General features: G+C 35.8%; 1 pseudogene; it reads left to right on the forward strand.

The window, feature by feature from the left end:
• The first annotated feature begins 2,268 nt into the window (after window positions 1-2,268).
• Window positions 2,269-16,378, forward strand: LOC149181999 (kinesin-like protein KIN-14R; annotated as a pseudogene).
• Window positions 16,379-24,882: the final 8,504 nt, after the last annotated feature.

The raw sequence follows: 24,882 nt of genomic DNA on the forward strand, positions 1-24,882 counted from the left end.
ATGCAGAGAAAACTTTGCATCATGTCTGCATTGAGAACTCTCGGGTCATCGCTAGGATTGACCACTTTCATCATAGGAAGTTACGTGAGGCCATTGAAATTGAAAAGCATCTGAGGAATCTCAATAGGGATGATGGTTGGACCTTAAGTAGGAGTTGGGTTCCTACCCTTTCTTCTTGACTTCTATGTTTCTGTCCTTATTATATGTGTTTCCTTTTTATTTTCCATTTTTATGTATATTGGTTGATTTTTAATAACCTCATCATTTATTCATTATTCAATTTTTATATATTTATTTATTATATATGATGATGATGGTGGTGGTGGTTAACATCCACTGAGACCAAACATACATATATATATATATATATATATATATATATATATTATTATTATTATTATTATTAAGTATTCTATTATGTTTAGATTAGTATTTATTATCCTAACTAAATTATATTTTTAATTATTCTATTATGTTTATCTTAATATTTAATATTTTAATGAATTTATTTTTAATATTATTTTGATTTAACTAATCTGTAATGTTCTTCTTATTACTAAACTTATTTATTTACTTAACTAGATTTTTAATGGCTACTTCTAGCATAGCACATGGGGACATCTCTGCTATTTATACCTAATTTCAGATCTGATTTTTTATCCTTGTCCTAAAAATGAACCACAATAGATAATTCGAATGGAAGACTCCAAATTAACTATGTGACTATTCTGAAAATTCTATTTTATAATATTAATATGTATTCTATTTTATAATATTAATATGTATTTTTTTATAAAATAAATTTAGTAAGTATGTTCAACTCGTTATTGCTCCACTTAATCTTCTTTCACGACTTTAATAGAGTTGGAAAAGGTAAAAATGCATTTGTGATTGGAAATTTTATTTAGATATTTTGCTGCATGAGAGATAAGTCTTAAATTTATTAATGTATTTGATTTTTTATGAAAATTTAAATATTTTAGGGGCAACGGATCGGGAGGGGTGATAGATCACTCTGGTGATACACCTGGGGATCAGGTGTTCAGCCACTAATAACAAGGCCAAATTTCTAGTTTTATAGAAAGATTTAGACAATGCCCAAAATCATGGCATTAAGAAAATTATCATTCTTGGGACTCCATGTTAGTAATCAGAATGGTCTCAAATGGCATTAAGAATATTATCATTCCTGGGACTCCATGTTAGTGATGAGAATGGTCTCAAACACCAAATATGCATCTAATAATTTGAGCTCTTCGGTGGTGAAAAGGATCATCCTTCAATTTAAAAAAATTGGAAAAATCTCCCAATTCCATGTTATGAGACATTTAAATTGCGAGGTTGATGGAATAGCGAACCAAGGAGCAGAATTGGCGGTTGGAAAAGTGAATTAAATGAAAGAGACTAGGGATTTGCTAGAGACAAGGGATTTGCTCCCATTTCATAGAAGAATGATAACAAAACTGGAGATACAGTACATCAATGATGGCGTGAGAGGATCCCTCATCTCTAGTTAATAACTCCTCGCATGCCCGACAGGTGGGTAGAGGATGCGTTAAGACTCCACTTGGATGAAACTCGACGGTACGTGGTGTGGTATCTCAATGAGCTCTTCATTTTCTCCGAAGCGCTTTGTTGACAAAATTCTAAATAAATGGGTGATTGTCATCCCGATATGACGATATTAGATTCGCCAGTATTAATGGTGAATAGAACGATACAATTTCCATGTTGCGCCATTGTAAATTGGTAGCATGGAATGTTAATGCAGCACCTTTGGCAGAACAGATTCTCAAAGACACGAAGTTCGATGAAATTCAGGCATTAATGGTGACGGCGCAGAGCAATCGAGGGTGTCAGGAAGAGGATGGCTTATTTATGTTGGTTCTGCCGCATGCAGGGGCATCTGTATTCCTTCCTTACAGTTGTCTTCCCTTGAAAGGCTTGGTGATAAGTTTGACGGAAGGGCAACCACCGGAGGCTGAGCCGGAGCGACGGATGAAAGTTGTGGAATTCTTGTTCAAATTACTCAAGTGGAGGATATACCTTCTTACATGCAGAGTTGAGATGCTGGAGAATGACAGGGCCAGCAATGCGGCATGCACAAATGCTAGGCTTGAAATTCTAAAGGTGAGGGTGGATAAGAAGATTATGAAGATAATTGTCGATCCTCTATCCATTAATTCTGAGCTATTTTGTGACAATTTATTTTCTAAAGCCTACGATACTTTAGCTGGAGAGATAGACTCCGTTCCCAGTGGGAAGTAGATGACCTACAACGATGGCACAGCTAGTGCAGGGACGAGCAGAGGGGAAGAAGTCTATAGTGAGGAAATCAGTGCATCAAAGCATAATTAACTAAGTTCTATTATTTATTACAAATACATTTTTCTTTTCTTGTTATTTTGCAGGTCATATGGGAAATATAATGGAATGTATTAGCATATGGGGTTGGTCAAGGGAAGAAAGTCTTGTTGGTCTTGATCTGGTTATACCGGAAGGTAGAAGTAACTGAGACGACTTAAGAAAGTTTTGTTAATTTTGGAATGTAGAAGCAACTGAGACGACTTTGATCTGCTTATACCGGAATGTAGAAGCAATTCAGACTACTTAAGAAAGTTTTGTTAATTTTGGAATATAGAAGCAACTGACACGACTTGAAAGTTTTGTTAATTTTGTTGTAAATGGTTCTTTTCATGTCATCCAAATTTTATAATAAAAAGTAATTGGTTCGTTAAATATATAGATTTTTTTTTTTTTTTTTCATCGTGTGCTTATTACCACAAGGCAGTCACATAAAATTTGGCTTTTTTGTACACTTCTTTTGGCTTTTTCGTACACTTCTTTCAGCTGCAAGCATGCGTATTAACTCCACTAGAAAGCTATTTGTTCCTCTTTCTAACCTATATTTACACTTTATCACTTGTGGCTCTCTCATGAATAAAACAAAATCCCCACTAACTTGTGGGTGAACTTAAGAAGCCCCATCAAAATAAGTCCAAGAACTTGATTTTGCTACCTCTTTCACAAATATTTATCTTACAGGTTTCTAGATTTTTGATTGTTTAAAGCTGTTGAGTATATTGAGGCCTAGAGAAGCACATAATATAGCTACATAGTTGGCATATTCTTATCATAAAAGAAATTCACATTCCCATCAAGTCAAATACCGTCATGAAATGTTGATTGGAAACACGTTGTAGCATTTTACACTTGTGTTCTTACACTAGTTCTTCATACAATATTCAATTTTATTTCTTGTTCAAACAACACTAAGGCTAGTAAAAAGCTCCTCTTTCCACACCTATACAGTGCATTATTTTAAAAATTAGTTCAGTTCGATTTCGAACTAGACAAACTAGACAAGTTGATAGGCAATTGAGTTGACTTGGCCTTCAACTCGGCTTGGGGGGCCAATTTTGTATGAAACTGGCTTGAACTAGCTCGAACCTGTTTGAGTTGATGTAGACGATAATGTCCCCAAGGGGTCTGAGGAGTTTGACGACTCTAAGCCAGAAGATGTTTTTATAAATCTTGTTGATGATCCCATTTCTAGCATTGGCGATGAGTATGATGAGCCAAGATTTTAATTGAGCCAGAATTTTAAGATGAGTGGTGATGAGTATGTTAAGATTTTTAATTGAGCACAATTTTAATTTCCTCTTAAAATCCTGTGCTAATTTTTTAATCGTCATCTTGAATCAAAACAATAAGAGAAACAACTTTGCATGTAATTGTTATTATGTTGAATTAAGACAATAGGAAGAACAATCAGAAAAACAACTTTTTAGCTACATTCACTTGTCAAATTAATTCATTTCACTTTTATTAACTCGGATTTGGGGATAAGTGAGAAGGCGGTAGTAGGTGAATCTATCGTTCTGAAAATTTGACAGACATGTTGTTAAAATTGGCAACTAGGGCCAAAATCCATGTGGGTCATCTTATTTATGGTAGCTGATATTTTTCTTGGATTTCTCTCTTTAAGAGGCATAGGATTGATCTAAAGATCATATGATTCCGAGATGTATTTTTGGAGATATGAATTTATTTGTATTATTTTACAAATTGTCAAGGTCGGCCAGCCAGTAAAATACCCCAGCTCAACCTCAACGTGGCATTATAAATGGAGGAGGCCTCAAATAATTTGTCACACACACTTCTCTCATGCTCTCTCTCCACTCGTTTAGGTTTGGTGGCAAGAGATGTCAAGAAGGAGAAGCCCTAGCCGCAATCGTCATGAAGAAGCCCTAGTTGCAGGGGAAGAGGAGACTAAGGGAGAAGCCCTAGCCACAGTTTTGAAGGAGATCTGGCTACAAATCAAAAGATCTCTTATATGCAGTAGAGGAGCCTCTAATCTGCATCAAAGTGAAGGCTACAATCTGTCGTTAAGGTAGGCTCTATATGCTATTCAAAAAGGGATATCTAGCCGTAGTGAAGGAGGCCTAATATGAAACAAAGAGGAGCTCCTATCCGCTATCAAGAGATCCCTAAATCCACAGTAATAAAGGAGACTAATATGCTATCAAGGGAGGTCCTATCCATTGCCAAGAAGAAGCTCCAATACGCAGAAAGCAAGGAGCCCTAATCTGCTTTCAAAAAGATCCCTTAACTCACAGTTAAGTGGACCTATCCGCTGTCAAAAGGGAATCCCTCATCCACAATAAAGAGAGGCTTTTATCTGCAACTTGTAGGTGGCCTAATCTACAACAAAGAGGATTCCTAGCCAATGTCTAAGATGAGCCCTAGGCTGTAGCAAAAAGGAGCCTTAACATAAAATTTAGAACCCTGGAAAGCCAACGTGTTTGCTCTAGGCGATATTGTCATAAAGGAAGTTGTTCTAGGCATGCCTTAAGCACAACTTGCTAGTTTGATAAGCCACAGTCATAAAGTGAAGGAATGTGTTGAAAATATCTGCTCCATAGATCAGCATATGTACATAGTTAGATGCTTGAAAGTGCTGGCAGCAAAGACAAGTTCTTATAGGATAAGATACTGCTAATTTGATGATGTTTTAAGGAATTTTTGTATAGGAGTTTCTATGTACTAGGCCATAGGACATAGCACCATAGCAAGGGCTACTTAGGGCTGCATATGGTTCCCTAACTAGAATTGCAAGAGCAACTAGAAAACAGAGGAATGTTTCATTAGTATCATGTGGAGGGCCATTAGTTTGATGATCTCCTCAAAGGCTATGCTACAACACTCTTAGTGATTGGTTGAACACTGTCATGATAATTCAAGGTTGCATCCTTGAACTATCATCATTAGTAGAATGATGGACTTTCTACTGCTATCATAAATATCAGTTTGTATGTTTGTACTCTCTCTCTCTCTCTCTCTGCAAAAATATGAAGACTAAAGAAGATTTGATCAAGGGTTTCCCCACATTGGGGTTTTTCCTTGGTTGTTGCCACATCTTGTGTCCTCTTGTATTGGCTTGTCTTCTACTATTTATGTTTATGTTCTACTTCATTTTACTATCATGCTAATGTGATTGCTAATTTGGATATTGAAATTGGGATAATAAGAAAATTGAAGTAAATTGCTCTAAGCATAGAACGTACCAAAACATGGTACCAGAGTTGAGGTGAAGACAAATCCCAAGAAAGAGTGAAAGATAAATCATTGAACACAGTTGGACAAGGTCAAAGGCTCAATGAGTTCCTCATCTCACTTCCTGGCTAAAGACAAGCTCCGTAAAAAGTCTGACATTGGAAGAACAAGAAATGTTGGATTATGTGAAGGGTAAAATCCATGAGCCTCCATCAAATGCACTGGCTGCTACAAAGAACAAGTACAACAAGGCTGAAGTCAAAGCGAAGATCATTATTAGAGATTCCATTAGCAACTGTCTAGTGGCTTACATCTCCGATCTAAACACCTCCAAGGAGATCTACGATAAATTGGTAAGAATGTTCAAGGTTAGTGATGCAAATCAATTATTTTCCTCAAAAATAAGTTGAAGGATATTAAGAAGGGCAAGGACGAGGATATTGAATCCTACTTGTCAGGCATCACTGGGAACAAGAATGATCTTCTATCAATTAGAGAAATTATATCTGGTAGGGAACTAACTAACACTACTCTTGGAGGACTCCCACCTGAGTGGTATATATTTAGAACCACTATTCCCAATAATGATCGAATTCCAGGGTTTGAAGAATTGATGTCGACATGAATTAAAGAATAAACCAGGATGGTGGAGCAAGAGATGTCGTCTAATAGAAGTAACCCTACTTCTTTCTCTGCTCATGCCAAAAGGAGAAATAATGTAGGGTCTAAAGGTCATTTCCATGGAAAGCTTGGATCTAAGGGAGGAAGAAAAGGCAGATGCTTTGCTTGCAATATGTTTGGCCACTATGTGAGGGGGTGTCCAAATAGAAGGGACACATCACATGATGATGATCACAATCATTCCAGGGGAAACTTGAACAAAAAATATCGAAGCAATGATAGGTACAATGGCAAACGAAAAAGGAATGTTGGACATCAAGGAAATGGTTGACCCTCCAAGAAAGTAAGGAACTCCATGTATGAAAAATCAAATGTTGTTTCTGATAAGTAAAAGGAGTATTATCTTATATCATCCCTCTCCACTACCTCTCCTCTGGACTCTTTGCGAAATTTTCTTATTGATAGTGGTGCTTCAAGGCTCTTCACGAGATACATGGAAGCACTCTCTAATCTGATAGAGAAGGAAACACACTTGGAGATTATTCTTGGAGATGATACCACCTATCCCATAAAGTGTGTAGGGAATCTTACCCTTCAATTGAATGAGGGTAACTTGATTCATTTACAAAAATTTCTATATGTACTTGATCTCAAGAATAACCTAGTGTCCATTTCGGCAATGGAAGACAAAGGTTACAAGGTGGAATTCATCGATGGAAAGGTACGTGTTTGGAAAAGAAATTTTAAAGATGATATTACTCTTGGGTTTAGGGTTGGAAGTTTGTATCAAGTTGCAGGAAGTCCATTGGGGGCGATGTCTTGCGACACATCTCTTCAAACTGATCTATGGCACCAGAGGTTTGCCCATCTTCATTGTAAGACCCTACCTGATATCAGACAGATGGTGATGAGGATTCATGAATTTAAAGAAGAGCATGAAGGTATATGTCCAGGATGTATCGAGGAAAATCTTACAAGTAATAACAAGACCACAGATGTGGAACAACCTGAGGGGTTTGAGGTTCATGACCAAGAATCGCATATATGCAGGTTGAAGAAAGCTCTCTATGAATTGAAGCAAGCACCCCGGGCTTGGTATGACAGGATTGGCAGTGATCTCATGAACCTAAGATACACTAGGAGTGAATCTGATCTATACCTTTTCTTTAAGGTTGTGGATGATAGACCTCTCATACTAGTACTCTATGAGCATGACCTCTTTCTAACAGGTACATACCCTCTCATTTACAAAAGAAAGAGGGAGTTGGATTCTGAATTTAGAATGGTGAACTGCAAGCCTGTGACTACCCTCATGGAGCTTAAATTTAAGAAGTTATGCGGTAGTGTTACCGGACCTGAATTGGGAAATTCTTCTGAGTATCATCAACTAAGAGAAGCACTGATGTTCTTGGTGAACTCCCATCCGGATATATGTTTCGCAGTTAACACATTGAGCCAATATATGGTTTAGCCTCATCACACACATTGGATTGGTGCCAAGAACCATCTGAGATATCTTCGGGGCACAACCACTCATGGACTGAGATACATTGTTGAAGATGAAGGACTGCATGGTTATTTTGATATTGATTGGGCAGGGAGTATGGTGGATTGCAAAAGTAATTTTGAGTGTTGTTTCTCTTTGGGTTCTGGTTCGATATCCTCGATGAGCTGGAAGCAAAAGTCGGTTTCTTTTAGCACTAGTGAGGTCATATACATAGCTACGAGTATAGCCTCCTGTGAAGCTATCTAGTTGGAGAAGCCCTTTACTGAGTTGTCTGCCCTTTAGTTAGTTTTCTGGACACGTGCTGGATACCACCGTGATCCTCTGTGACTACCAGAGTGGGATCCAATTATCTCAGAATCCTGTATTGCATGATCGCTCCCAACTCATAGACAATAGGTACCAATTTATCTGGGATATGGTACAACAAGGAGCAATAAGGTTCCATCACATTGGGATTGATGAACAGGTCACCAGTATTATGACGAAGCCCCAGGAAAAGGTCAAATTCTTGACTTTCTGAGAATGACTAGGAGTCATGGAGAGACCCTCTCCTGAGGGTCCTGTATGATATGGATATTGAGCTTTGGGAGCTCCAGGGGGCATGGGGTACTACTTGGAGCAATGGGCAACCATAGGGTGAGTGGTTTGCAATATAGGCAGGATGAGTGGTTTATTATTCTCCTACTAAGACACAATCATAGGGTGAGTGGTTTAGCCTTCCCCTAGTGATTTGTTGTGTACAGGGTGAGTGGTTCAACCTTCCCCTAGGATACCCCATGGCAACATGTACGCAGGATGAGCGGTCCATCCTTCTCCTATTGAGACATCCTACCATGTGGTCTAGGACTCATGGGAAGTACCTCTCATATGGCCAATGAGTAGGGAAATGAGAATAGGGACCATAGTACTTCCGATGGACACATCATGTACTACCGTACTCCCTATACTAGGATGATATTGATCTGGAATCAATTGGAAATGACTTCGAGTCAGTAAGATTGGTATGAGACATTGTGTTTATTTGGAACTGATTTCGGATCAGTAAGAGTTGTATGAGACACTCTCTTTATTTCGAACTGATTTCGGATCAGTAAGAGTGGTATGAGACACTCTCTTTATATGGGACTCACTTTGGGCCAGTAGAGAATGGTATGATAAATTCTATATCACTTCTTCTTCTTCATAGTTTAGTAGAGAAGAGCAGTACAGGGCACCACGTTGATGGCAGAGATAGTACAAAATGGCAGATGGATTAGCAGATGGAGTTCTCCCTAGTTGAGAGGGAGTGTTAAAATTGGAAAATAGGGCCAAACTCCTTGTGGTTCATCTTATTTATGGTGTCTGATATTTTTCTTGGATTCCTCTCTTTGAGAGGTGTATGATTGATCTAAATATCATCTCATTCTAACATGTATTTATGGAGATATGAGTTTATTTGTATTATTTGAAAAATTGTCAAGGTTGGCCAGCAAGCAAATTACCCCAACTCAACCTCAATGTGGCATTATAAATAGAGGAGGCATGAATTAATTTTTCTCACACAGTTATCTCATGATCTCTCTCCACTCGTTTGGGTTTGGTGGCAAGAGAGGTCAAGAGAGAGAATCCATAGCTGCAGTCCTCATAAAGAAGCCTAGCCACAGGTGAAGAGGAGACTAAGGGCAAAGCCATAGCTGTAGTTTTGAAGGAGATCTAGACACAGATCAAAAGAAATCTTATACACAGTAGAGGAGGATGTAATCTAAATCAAAGGGAAGGTTCCAATCCGCAGTTAAGGTAGTCTCTATAGGTTGTTCAAAAAGGGAGATCTAGCCGCAATGAAGCAGGCCTAATATGTAGCAAAGAGGAGCTCTAATCCACTATGAAGAGAGCCCTAAATTCACATTCATAAAGGAGACTAAGACATTGTCAAGGGAGGTCCTATCCACTGTCAAGAAGAATCTCCATTACACTGCAAACAGGGAGCCCTAATGCGTTGTCAATAGGAGCCCTTAACTCACAGTCAGGTGGACTTATCCAATGTCAAAAGGGAAGCCCTCATCCATAGTAAAGAGGAATGTTGCATCAGTATCATGTGTAGGGCCATTAGTTTGATGATCTCCTCAAAGGATATGCTACAACACTCTTAGTGATTGTTTGAAGACTGTCATGAGAATTTAGGGTTGCATCCTTGAACTGTCATCATTAGCAGAATGATGGACTTTCTACTGCTATCATAAATATCAGTTTTGTATATTTGCACTCTCTCTCTCTATTGATATATTCAAGACTAAATAAGATTTCATCAAGGGTTTCCCCACATTGGGGATTGTCCTTAGTTGGTGCCACATCTTGTGTCCTCCTGTCTTGGCTTGTCTTCTACTATTTATGTTCTATCTACATTTTACTATGATGCTAATGTGATTTCTAATCTGGATATTGAAATCAGGATAAGAATAAAATTGAAAGAAATTTCTCTAAGCATAGAATATACCAAAACTTAACACATTCCTCCCAAGCTCGATCTTTCGCAAGTGGTAGAGGTGTACGCGAGCGTTACAGGGGCTGAAGTGGCGAAGTGGGAGTTTCTTCATCTCTGGCATAAGAATAGATATTTGGTCCTGTTGCCCAAGAATATTGAAGAATACATCGCAAAGAAGAAAACAAAAGATTGGAAGGGTTTGAGGGTCAAGGTAAAGCTCACTATTCAGAAAAGGCAAGCCATGTTCACTGTGGTGTTGAGTGCGTCTTCCCTGGTCAAGAGCCTTGGTTCCAGGATCTAGTTTCCCTATGAAAATAAGGCAGTTTCACTATGAGTATAACATTCCCCCCTCCCTATGAAACCTAAGGTGGTTTTCCTCTAGTTTAACTAGTGAATTCATGGGCCAGGTGGTAGTGGAAGCATAATGATAACAAGTCTCCTTGGTCTCCCGTCTTTTCGATCTTACTAACTCGGCTACTCAGCTAATGATCTTCTCTTATCCTTTTGATGTCTTGGTGTTTCTTTTTGTTCTTTGCATATTGTTGTGTTTCCATGTCCCATATTCATAGGATAGGTCAAGTGGTGCCTGCAGCATGGCTTTCATTTGTAATAAATCATGGGGTGGAATAGATAAATATAGAACATAAGGGCGTATAGCAGAGATTAGGGTCTGTTGGCTGAATCCATTAGACGAATAGACAAGGCACAAACATTTCTATGATTTGTGTTACACCCCTCATAAATAGAGGATCAAGGCGGCAAGACAAGAGAAATCTAGAGAAAGATGCTCATTCCAACTAAAAGGAAGATGCTCATTGCACTTTTTCCTCAACTGCAAGTGAAAAACCAATCAAAGATTATAAGGCCAAGTCTGGCAGTGCTCCTTCTGGAACTGTATTCAGCTTTAAATGTAATGAGAGAGCTGAGAAGCGTAAAATGTTTTTCACAAAATTAGAGGTAAAATTGAATGCAAAGGAAGTGGAGAAAAACTAATTGCAAGTTAAACCAAAGGAGTTGCAAGAAGCGGAGAGAAAGATGCTTAAGAAAAATTTGACATTTAAAGCATCTTCAATGCCATCATTCTATCACAAAGCAGCTCCATCGAAGGTTGAGCTGAAGAATATACCTCTTACCCACCCAGAATCCCCCAAGTTAGGGTGGAGAAAGAGTTATGCTAGTGTAGAATCTGAAAGTGATCCAAATCAAGTTTGTAGAACATCTCACTTTAATTTGGACCAGAAAAAGGGAAATGGGTATGTAAAAACATGAAGACAACTGTAGTTAACGAAATGAATTGAAAGAGAACTGTCGTGAGGTCATTGAAAAAGGAATCTTCCAAAAAATATTTACTGTAAAATTCTAGTGAAAGACCTTTTAGCCTCAAACAAGAAATTTCAAACAATCCAAAAGACAGACTTGTTGTTGAATCTCCCAAGGATGGTAATTAAATCACAAGCACCAATTCAAAAAATTCTTCTGTAAAAAGTGATATGAATGGATTAACTCTACAAAAATTTGAAGTTGCTGAAGATCAAAAGGAAACCAAACATTTAGATGGGAAGATTGGAATTGGAAACACTAGTAATGATAGAGACAATGAAACTTTGTTGAATTATGAAGTTGTTGAAGAAGAAACAATGGGATTGAACCTATAAGTAGGAAGAATGACATTACAAAGGCTACTGAAGTGAGCCTAACTCTGCCAAATTATGAAGTTGTTGAAGAAATGATTGAAGCTAAAACCTTACAATGGAAGGATGAGTTGCCAAAAACTAAGGTTTAAAGTGACATATTGGAATATTTAGGTTCTTTGATTGAAACTTATGAAGGTGGCAACATCACATCAGGATTTGTTACAGGGCTTTTAGTTGAAAACGTGTAGGTTACAGATGGCTTTCATCTGGAAAATGAATCAGATTCCCATGTTAATCTACGCAAGGGATGGATCTAAGGTAACAAAACTGATGTGAAACAAATGGACCCCAACTCTGTTCGATCATCTCAACATGGCTCAGTTGAAGAAATGAATGGGAAGGGAATTTAGAATTCTAAAAAATAATAACTTAAATCTATGATGATGCACTACTTCAAGAATTCAATGAGAGATAATGGAAGAACTACCCCTTCAAAGAAAACAAACAAAGGAAACGATAATATGATTCGAACTATGTACAATCGTGGTTTTAGTTCTCTGTTGCTCTTAGAAAATATCTACCTGCATTTTGGAGTCAGTGAAGGTTGTTCCCTAAATGTCGTTCTTATATTCCTTGTCAAGGACATCTTCCAATGGTTTCAATGTTGATAATAAAATACTTTTTACTACATTTCTACTATAATATTTATTTTCGTATTGATAAAGGTTTGTAGTTGTGCATGTTTGAAAGAAAACAACGATAATCTATAATGTGAGAGTGCGTTAACTCCTATTTCAAATTCCTTATGGGGAGCGGCATAATAGAAAAAAAAAGCTTTGAAGAACTGAGTTTGTTGTGGGCTAGCTATATATATATATATATATATATATATATATATATATATATATATATATATATATATATCATAACTGTAATTACACAACTTTGTTTCATATTATTGTTTAATTTTTATCTACTATACTTGTTATACTGTATAAAACATTGATTCTACTTCCATTACTATTAGAAAAAATATGGTTGGGTTCTTGACGTGGTACATGATGGCTAGCAATGTCCTCTCAGTGAGATTTCATTAGTTCTAGTGACATGGAACATTCTCCAAACTGCCTCCTAGAAGAATTGACTTGGTAAGTGGTTTTTTTGGAAGGATTGCCATCATGAGATAAGCATGAAAACCAAGTGCAAATACTAAGGTCAATTTTCAACATGATGTAAGAGCAAGGTCTCGAAATTGATTGGTAGTGACTAGGAGATCTAAGCCAAAGTGAGGCTTAAAGAGGTGTTAGATCATCATAACATTAGCCCCTAAATGAAATTCACAGGCCCCTAAATGTCTCAAAATCCCCATGGTTCTGGAAACAAATTCACAGACCACCTTCTTCCAGTTTTTAACTTCATTAAACCTTAAAAACCCTAAAAATATGAACAAATAACCAAAAATAAAAATAACAAAAGGCTTTCATTTCAAATACCAATTGAGAATTCTTCCTTCATTATTTAGAAATATTGACCTCTCCTTCATAAATCTTGGCCTAGACATCCTTAGGATCCTTTCCATCCACCATGCATCTAACGAAGAGGCATGTGCCCGAAATATCCTTCATCATCTGAGACAATTCCTTCGCCATGGACCTCAGCCTCATAACTCTAGTGATTTCAATGAGCTTCGCCATTGAAATATTCAGTTTCTTGGAAGGATTCACATTCTCGTCATGTAGATGTGTATTTTTAGATAGAAAAGGATTTGCAAGCTGCAGGCTACTTGTGTATCTAGTTCACTGACATCTTGTCTATTTTAGGAACTGAAGAATATGGGGTACAAGAACTAAAACATCCTTATTGCAACTGTTCACATTATATTTTGGATTTCCACTATTAAAATCAGAATCTACTTATAAGATATCTCCAATTGGCTATAATTTTTTAAAAGCACTTGATTTCTTAGTTCTTGAAAAACTCTAACAACATTGTAATGATTTCCTTTGCCTGGGGAGATCCAACTAAACCTTACTACCATTATAGATTTTATCATTTGGGTAAATTTATCTGATATGCTCAGTTATTGTAATTTGATTATGCGCCCAAAAATCAAATCACAGATGGTAGGAAGTCATGACTGTCTCAAAAGTAGTCTTCATGTGGCTATAGGAAATGCATATGGAGGACATTTGAATGCTCAATTCCAGATAACTAGGATTGACGAAAATTGGGAACACAACATATTGAGAGATGTTTTAAGAGCCATACTTGTACTTCTTTTAAATAATCTTGGTATGGATTAACATTAGTTATGTTGAGCGGTTTGTACATTAGAAGGAAAACTCCCAAATGTATAGTGAAGTATGAAAGGAAGATTGGAGAGCTTACTAGGGAGTATGAATTGAAGAAAAATGAATGTGACGAGGCTTGGATGTCCCTTAATGACTGTAATCATCAAAATGAAGACCTGAGGACTGAAATGAATAACATGTCATTTGATGGTGAATGTCTAGGTGGAACAAATTGATCTTTTTTTCCTTTTTACCGATAAGCCAACGAATTGGAATTATCAAATGAGAAAATCTCCATTTTACATATGAAGATATAAAAGGCAAAACTTCTCAATTAAGGGAGCTTTAAGACACATACCAAAGGCATAATCTTTTTTGGGTTTCACCAGTTGAAGACTTGAAGGCTAAAATTCAGATAACTTTGGTATTGAATAATATTAACATACAAATTTAAGTTGAGTCTTCTTCATGTAATACACCTCGTCAGATATTCTATGAATAATCTTGTCGAATACTTGGTAGAAAATATTAAAGAGAGATTATGTTAACCTTTCGGAGGAGGCACATAAATGTGCTAGTGCTATCCCTGACATTGTCGGGATGACATCTCTTGCGCAATCTCTAGGAAGTGTGACAAATATTTTGTTTCTGGGAAAATCTTTGCTAACATTTTATTAATTTTTATGAAGAAGAATCTCAACAAAGAGGCAATGTAAAGGAAAAAGCTTCACAATAAAGTGGTAGAGTTTACAAGAAACATGATGATTTCATTCTTTTTATGCATTACACAAGGATTAGCATGTTAGATAACGTGATTTTCTTGTCTTTTTTAGGAAACATCAGAGAATGTTGTAGATGTTGTCCATTGAGCGATGGAGAAATATCAGCGGGAGCTTCTCCAATGGAAGAATTTGATATAAATAGAGACAATGAACTAAGCATCATGTTAATGATTCTTCAAAGAAGGTGTTCAAATTTGATCTTGTTTTTAGTATTTACTAATCAAGAAAATCAAGGTAAGATGTACAAAATAATATCTTTTGGATCTGAAATTTATTATTAATAAGTACACAAATTCATTAATTAGAGATGTTTCAATGGGCAGTGGTTGTTTTTGTCGATACTGCACCAATTGCCATGTCAGTTTTGGACCGGGTATAATGAGTGTATCTTTGCATATGGGCGAATTGGAACTGGGAAGGCATTTACCATGGAGGGAACAAATGACGATAGGGGAGTAAACTATTCAACATTAGAGGAGCTCTTTCATGTAGCTAATTAGAGAAATGGAATATTTAAATATGATATCTTAGTAAGCGTATTGGAATTTTACAACGGGTAAATTCATGATCTACTTGCATCCCCAACTCAGCCAGGGCATACCATTAAAATCTAACTTTTTCCTTTCTTGGTGTTTACGTTCATTTCTAGTTTCGTGAACAAAGATGAGATACATTTGATACATATATTGTTCTATTATACGCAACATTTTTAGTATATTGAATTGAGAATGACAGGGTGGTCTGTCATTAGGCTTGAAGTAAAGCAAGGTATTAGAAGGTGTCCATCATGGTCCAGTCCTTGTTGAAGAACAAGTACTCATGAGGTTTGGGAAGTTTAACAAACTGAAAGCAGTGCAGGGCCATTGGCTTTACCAATTCTAATGAACATAGTAGTCGTTCTCATTGGTGTGCATTTTTTCATCAAGGCTCACCTCATACTATTATATAATGATTAATTGGGATAAATTCAATGAAGAACATATAATAAACTTTCCCCTATGCTACATCTTATGTGCAATTTTGTTGGATCAAAAATATTGACTAAATTGAGTCGAATAATACCAATTTGTAAAATAGTTGATAACCTATTTGAATCAATTATCAGAGTTTATCTTATAGTTTATGTCAAAGAAAGTACTTATTTGAATAGTTTAAGACCCACTAGAAGAAAATTAAAATATTTTATTTTTGCATGTGAGAATTACTTTATCTATATGACAATATCAACTAGTAAGGTAGTTATGTTTTGTTTGTGTTATTTTCTATGGTAACGAGTTATTCTAAGTTTGTGATTATAATGTTACCATACACAGTGTAATTTATGTGATGGTAAAGGGAGAATGTACCAGGAGCAAGTTTTGGCTTGTTGATCTGGAAAAAATTGACAGAATAGAAAAATAAATGTTGAATAGGAGTGCCTTAAGGAAGCTCAATCTATCAAAAAATCTCTTTCTACTCTTGGTGATGTTATATCTGCATTAGCAACTAAAAACAACCACATACCCTATAGGGTTGTTGCATTGTAACTATCTGAAGGGTTCAAAATATTTTTACTAATGTTCATTTGTCACTTCCTTTTGCATATTTTGTCTCTTTTTGAAATCAAATTTAATAATGACATGACTGTTGTTTTTGGTGATTTTAGGAATTCTAAGCTTACAATTTTTCTCCAAGATTCATTAGGTGTCATTCCAATAAATTTTCTCCTGATGTGCTTTTTCCTTTAAGTTCATTGAACTTTGCCACCAGAGTTAGGGGCATAGAACTTGGTCCAACATGGAAATAATTTGATTCTTGTGAGCTTTTGAAGTATAAAAAAAATGGTACTTTCAAATAAATTTATTTTACATTTCTAGTTAGCATACGATTAGAATGATTTTACATGCCTTTTTTCGATGAGTATTGTTATTGAATTCAGAACATTCCTTATACATTAGGCTGGTTAGGCTATTCCTAAAAGTGTGAATGACTTTGTGTAGTTTGAGAAGGAAAAACAAGAAGGAAAGGTAAAGGATGGAATGATGTAGAAGATGGATGAGAACATCTAGAACTTGGATGTGAAACTTAAGGGAAGAGAACAACTTTGTAGAAATTTTCAAGAAGAGGTATTGATTGTGCATTCATTTTTTCCAGTAAATGTGATGGTCAGGAACTTCATTTAGAGTGCGTTAAAGAGATTGAAGTTCTATAGGTAAAATAACTAGAAGGATAACTTGAAACTAGGCTCAGAGAGAAACAACAACAATGGGAGAAGGAGATCATGCAATATGGGGAAAAATTCAGAGCAAAAGAGTAGATGTGTAGGAAATATTAAAGAGAAGGTAATGCTTATTTTCATTTTTATTTAACTTTCTTTTTAAGTGCTAAAGCTTTCATTTGTTTGATTTGGTGTACTAAAGTAAGATTTTTCCTAATATTACTAGTCATGTAGGTAAAGGATCTTGAAGCACAACTTAAGGACAAAGTGAAAGGGAAACGATTACAGACAAAAAATGAACTAGAAGAACAACTTGCAATTAGGCTCAAAGAGTGGAGACAACAAGCAAAGAATGAGAGATTGTAATATCTGTAAAAACTTAAAGGAAAAGAACAGATTTCCACTATTAGACCATCAATTAGGGGCCTTCATAACTTGCGACATATGATATACTATTTGAGGGCTTTGGGAATGAAGGGAGAGTTGATGGGGCCAAAAATATTTTTCTTGAGTATTTGTGAAAGGGCTGTTTGGCTCAGGAGCCTCACAATTAGTTTGAGAAACCACAATCTTATATGTTTTTTAGGATGTTTTATTTCTCAGGGATCTGACAGATAGTCTTATAGAATTAGTAATTATCTTTCCATCCTTGTTTTGCATGCCATTTATAAACATTATCACAACAATGGTAATCTTACATTGCAAGAATTCATCATTTTGTTTGGAGTGTTTCAATTGTTTTTGTCACAATTTCTAGACATCCATTCTTTCAGATGGGTGAATTTAGTTTGCACATTCAACACTACCAGATTTGTTGCCACAACTATTGGTTTCTCTTTATATGATGGTAGTCATCGCTATCCCTCAGCAACTGATTATTGTAAGAACTTTTGGATATGTATATTTGAGCTGAATGCATCTTTGTTTTTGATTAATTTGAACTTTGTCTATATACTTTCTTTGGGGAAAGATTCTATCATAACAAACATGCCATTGAAAAATATTTGGGATGACCAAGTACTGGGTGCCATGTTGAGAATTAAATTAGGAAATGAATACGCTAATTCTCTTTAACTTGATAATTATTTGTGTTTCCCTTTTTTCTTATTATCTTTGTTCCTTATTATTACAATGCGAGATACATCAAACAATTACCAAAAAATAGGAACAATGACACAGTATATAGGATGCAATCCAGCGCCAAAATCCCTCCTCTTGAAGGGAAAACCCTTAAATCTATTCTCCTTTTATAGATCCTTCAATTGACGAATACCATGACTTTGTGACTTAGACAAATACCCTCCAAGATCAATATCAATTACTAACTCAGCCTCCTGCTACAAGAACTTTGACCTCCTACTGAAAATATGAAATTTTGTCTTCTCGACAATTGCTATAGTTGTTGTTGCCATACTAGAAGACTTTGATCTTCTTCTTTGGAGCCTCTTCTTCCCTTCACTTCCCTTTCCTAGAGACTTAGGACTAGAGATATACCCTATGTGACCTTCACTTGACTTATTTTCTCTCTTCCTTCCAAGATCAAACCAAATATAACCCTTATGTAGAAACCCTAGCATTGACTTGCACGTGGGAGAGAGAACTAACCCAAACAATTTGACTTCCTTTGATGTCTTCTTCATCCTCTTCCTCGACCTCTTCTTCAGCCCTTCTTCATGTATAATGAGAGATGAAAGTGTGTTTCTATGGAGGATGAGTTCCTCTATTTATATAGGCCTATTTATGGGATAGACATGGCTCTTCAATAGGCCGACTTGATAGCTTCTAGGCCGACTTGATCTTGGAGGGCATTTCGACACTCTAAAGACAAAAATATGTTTTCTTTAAAATATAGAATGTGCCCATTGGGGTCTTAAATATATGACAATGACTCTTATACCTAGGAAAAACCCTAGAATCACTCAATGGGTGCTTGACCTATAAAAATAGGTAACCTTGTTTTGTTACCTAAAAATTTAGCGTAATTAGATTACATATTTTGGAATATATAGGAAAATATGTAGATTTAGCGAAGTCAATGGTTTTTCTTCACTCATGTCTCTAGATTTTCAAAATATTTTTAAATCTATAATTGTGACAAGGATCGCCCTTTCCAAAAAACAAACTGGCACATTAATTTTTGAACTTAGAATTAGTTTTGTTTCATAAAACCTGAGTCTAATTAGATTGAAAATTTTGGAATATTTAGGAAACTTTATAGACACGAGTGAAGTTAGTGGTTTAACTTCACTCATGTCCATGAAATTTCCAAAATATTTTAAAATCTACAATCAAGATAAACATGGCCCTTTCCTAAAAAAACACTAATACGTATCCCTCAAAAGCACTTGCAAGCTTAAAATGCCTTTATACGAATATAATGTATATTTTGCAGGCTACCTCATTCTCAATGGCTATGAAGGTCATGCCACTTTTAAAAAACATTTATCATAATCTAGAATTCTTTCAAGATCCTCATACATTTGATCTTTCCAAATTTGAGGTTAGTGAATGTGATGTTTTCAGAATTTTTGGATTTTGAGGAGCATCATTGGTTTTATATATATGTGTGCACGTGTGTGTTTTCCAAGGTTCAAAGTTGACATTAATGAAAAAAAAATATTTTCATTGTCCAGGGTTTGTAGTGGACATTAATGAAATTTGTGATTTTCGATGTCTTCTTTTCAATATCTATTGATATATTATTTAACTCTAAACATATTAAGATTGCAACTTTGTTGTTGTAGAGACCTCCAAAACAGAACATGTTTCTTCCTCTTGGCAGTGTAGTCCATTCATGCCCTCGGAATGAATTAGAAAAGTGGACATGCTTATCTTGATCCACAATCTCACAACCAAGTACAGGTACCATTTCTACCAATATATGATTCCCTAAATTTATTGAAAAACTTAAAAGCTACAAAATTATATTTTTAGATCATTTCAATCTTGAAGTTTTCAAGATGCAGACTAGATTTGAGTTTCGGCTAATAGATATACATAGAACTTACAATTTGTTTATTCACCCATCCCCATCAGTTCGTCACACATACCTCACTATGTTATTGATATAAAAGTTTCTCAAGTAGAAAGGAATATGTAGACAATACTTTAGGCATTGGATTTTGTAATTATCTAGCTATATTTGGGAGGCCTTTCACAAATATAATGAAATATTTCCAGAAGTACCAGGTTTTCAAAAAATAAATAATATACCCATAAAAAAACTTGACTGTAAGGAAAAGCATATAGGAAAATATTGCAAGGCGGAGACATGGTGGTGGATGTCTTGTTTATTGTTAATGGTGATCTATCAAGACTTCTAAGACTTATTTTTGGACTTCATGCAGGTGGGATGTTGTGGGCACTGAGAGAAGAATTCAATATGGCCGCTTCCTTGTTCCCAAACAAGGACTTCCAGTAAAAGTCAGGCCCAAGATTGAAAAATATCCAAGCACATGACCCTCCTCATCACATACTTCTCAATGTTTCCAATGATAGCAATAGTGGTTGCACAAGACATATACGTAATATTTCACACTACTACACAGGGGGTTGTTTAAGTAAAAAAATAATTAAGATGAAATTAATATTTTGTATGAAGCATTTAATTAAATAAATTTGGATTGAATTAATTTTGATCTGAGATCATGTATGAGACTTTTCATTGTTCTCTTTTTTATATTAAAATATGCTGAAAGATATGCAAAATCGAGGTTTTCATATAACATGGCAGGGAGGAGCGTAGGTTGGGCTAAAGGGGCTATTCAGTTTGCTAAATGAGGTTTTCATACATACATGAGTGTTCAAATGGTTTAGAAGAACTATTCATTTTGCTAAAACTAATTAAACCATGTGGTAATGGTGTGAATGAAGTGATTTGAAGCATTTGGGGACCGTATTTCATTATTGACAAAATCTGATGCAGAAAGCAATATGAAAGGTAATTGTTGTGCCAAGATATTAACAACTTGTGCTAATTCTAGTTATTTTTCTTTGTAGGACTAGATTAAATGTTTTGTAAATTATTGTGTATTATTAGCTTGTTGTGTGGGTCATGCTACAAGGGTGTGAAATTTAAATAACTCGATTGAGTTATTTTTAATTAAGTTAAAAATATGTGTTGCGTGATTATAGATTTTATAAACACTATGCCATTATTCGTTGAGCATTTTTTTTTAAATCAATGTTTGCATGTGCAATTTCAAGGACTGCTATAACTTACATTATTTTTTAAAGGGTGCTAGCTTAATGGAAAAGCACCTGCCTTATAAGCAGGAGTTTGGTGGTTCGATCCCACTACACCCTAAAATGAATGATATTGCATTTTATTTTTAAATTAGATATTTTTTTATATTGATTTATTTCAATGGTTAGATATTTTTCTAGATTCATTGTTTTATATTATCTCTAAGGAGAAAAAAGTGATATTGTATTGCTTTCAAATATAAATTTTTATTGTCTCTAGAGAGACAATAGCTAGGATTAAAGACTCATTGTCTCTATAAAGACAATATGTATTTAATCCCAATTAATGGATTTGAAGAGACAAAAATTAAATTGTCTCCTAAGAGAAAACAAAGTTTGTGTTGTATATTGTTGTTATAGAGAGAAATTTTTAAGATAATAATTTTTTAAGAAAATTAATTTGAGACACCCACTTACAGACAATATTTAAGACAATATACAAGTTTTGTTTTGTCTCTAGTTGACACAATTTTCCCAAAAATTGTCTTAAACACCCCTCATGTGTAGTAGTGTGATTTGTACATGTTGTACATGGGCTGATGCATGTAGGTGGTGTTCTGTACCTGTCATGCATATGGTGTTGTGTACATTTGGTGTTGTGTGCACATCATTCATGTGGTGTTTTGTACACATTGTGTAGGTGGTGTTGGGTACATGCAGTGTTGTGTATACGTTGTGACAGTGGAACTATGTACATGTGTTATTGTGTACATGTTGTACACGTTGTGTTGTGAAAATGTGGTACTATGTTATTGTGTTACGAGTATTGTGTAGTTGTTGTATCGTGAGATGTGTATTCGTTGTGTTGTAGTATGTGTACATATATATGTATTGTGTTGTGTTGTACACCGGGTGTAGGTATGTGTTTTATCTTGTCTTATACACTGTGTGTAGGTGTATGTTTTTTGTTGCGTTGTACACTAGGTGGAGGTGTAGGTGTTTTGATTTATATTGTGTGTATATGTAATTGATTGAAGAGGAGAGAAGGGACTAGGTGCTTGCTGAGTATGGTAACCAATTGAGTGTGTTTATGGAAAGGAAAAGGAAAAAGGTAGAAGAAAAGGACTGGTTAAATGATAAGTATCGATATTTTATTTCAATTTTATTATGCATGTGATCTATGACTCTGATTTGTGATGGTTAAAGTGATCTATTATTCTGGTTTATGATGATTACATGAGATTCGTGATTTTGATTTATGATGGTTGTGCTTTGAGCTAACGAGATGTGATATGTTAATACATGATGATTTCATCAAATAGCTAGTCTAACTCGTTGTGACAAGAAATAGAGAAAATTGAGGGTGCACCTTATTAGCGAGCCACTGATGAGGTATGGTGTGAATTTATTTCAATTAATTTTGAGTCTAATGGAAATTATGTTCTTGGCACAGGAAAGCATGCTAGAAAATGCCTGGGGTGGGTGGTTGAAACTGAATGAAAGAATTATCAGTGTAAGTAAAAATAATTGGAACATGTAGAAGTATGCTAGTAAAGCACTTCAGGATTAGGGACATTCTCAGACACTGGTACCCAATAGTGTCCATTGATTTCCATGAGCATGCTATGACTGGTATCATGGTTTTGAGGTAGGTATATGCCTTGGTTTTTAGACCTTCCAATAGGAGGAAACCTTTCCAAGGGTGGGGTTGCCCGAGGGACTATGTAGTAGAGAAGGGGATCCTCACGAAACTTGGAAGGTGTCTGACTACATAGAAGGGGGTGATTGGATTTCTCGAGGAACTGTGTAGCAGAGAAGGGAAGGTCGATGATGGATTTTTTTTGTCATTACCATTGCCGGATGGAATCAAATCCACATTAGGAGTGTTCCCTAGAACAATGAGCCGGTAACTATTGATTGAGATGCCAAGTGGCACATGATTGTAGCGCTAGACATTGGATGCAATTTTGAATTTGGCAGTGGATTCTAGACTTCTTGGGAAGGAGGTGAATCTTGGTACTAGTTTTGAGGATGGAGGTGTGAGCCTTTGGATTCCCTTGTTGTTGATGCGGGTATCATATTGTTTTATTTTCTCGTTGAGAAAATGTGCATATGTATATATTATTGTAAATATTATATCGAGCTGTATTTATAAATCTACATGAACATTATGGTTATTTGTTGGTTGAAGCAAATATTTATGAGTATATGTGTTTGTTATTGTAAATACCGTAAACAATTCTATTATAAAGCTCCAGTACATGGTATGTTTGTCATGTTTTCAGCAGTGATCAATGTAAATACTGCATTGAGTTATATTATAAATATCCATGGGTAGTATGTTTTTTTCAGCGGTATTTCTAGTTATAGGTATAATAGAACACCGAGGATGGTGTTCCCGGAAGGGGGAGGGTTTTGTAACAACCCTAGGTGAATTTCCATGTAAGAAAAGGATAATACCAAGGTCATGTGACACGTATTCTAAGTTGAATGGTGGGAAAAACATCCTATTTGGTGTCCCTTTCAGTTTATTATAGCTAGGGATATTGGCAAAGGAAAGAGGCATTAATTGACATTTTCTTTATCAAAATAATGGAAAATAGAAGAAAAGGAACGTGAAAGTTCACCGGTTGCATGTGAGGAAGAAAATGAAGGAAAAATAATGGAAATTGAAGAAAATAGAGGCCTCAATGATAAAAAAGCTTCTAAGGATCAATTCATGGCTTTTTTTTCAGTGCTAACTTTTGTTAGTTTTATCTTGGAGCTATCTCTTCTATTATCTCTCTCTCATACTCTTAGACATTTAGAGTTTTCTTGGAGAACTCTTGGAGGAGTGTGGCATACTCTGGATTTGGAGCAAGAAGGCAAAGGAAAAGATAGAAAATGCAAATGGGGTGGTGGGATTAGTAGTTACAGCTGGATTTCTTTGCAGGTACTAAATTACATGTATCATTTCCTTTCTAGTTTTGGCATGCATCACAGATGCATGTGATTTCTTGGATATGTATTGTCATTGACATGGAGGATTTCTTGGATTGACAAGGTTTTGCCTAACCTTACCATTTCCTAGATAAACATGGTTTGTGGCTTTTCCCTTTTTTTTTTTTTTTCTGGTTGGTTCACATGTTCCTTATGGTTATGGGTTGATTTATTAGTATCTAGAGCCTTGGTTGGAAAAACGCTTTGGAAGCCCTGTAACAACTTGGATTGAGTAACTCGTCTTGGAAGCCATGCTTGGAAAAACACTTTGGATCCCTTGGGGGGTTGAATTACTAATCCTGGAAGCCCTATTTGGACAAATGCTTTGGAGCTTGACAACTGTTGTTGGTTGAGTTACTAGTCCTGGAAGCCTTGGTTGGAACAAATGCTCCAAAGCCCTGGACAGCCTGGGTAGAGACTAATATGGTGATGGTTAGTGATTTTAGACTATGAGGTGGAATCACTGGTTGAGGATTGAGGTGGTTTGGCCTCTGGAAGCCCTAGTTTGGTTTTGTTTGATTTGTTTCATGAAATCCCACATTCATGCCTAGAATATAGTGCATGGGTGATTGGATGAAAGAGAGATTTGGTTCAGCCCAATCTATGGTCGGGTGGTACGTGGAAGTCCTTAACTAGGTTGGATTTGAATATATTAATAAGAGCTCATTT

The sequence above is a fragment of the Pinus tabuliformis genome, chromosome 3_2, assembly GCF_031772625.1.
Source record: "Pinus tabuliformis cultivar Carrire ecotype Pingquan chromosome 3_2, CPIR1, whole genome shotgun sequence".
NCBI classification, from domain to species: Eukaryota; Viridiplantae; Streptophyta; class Pinopsida; order Pinales; family Pinaceae; genus Pinus; species Pinus tabuliformis.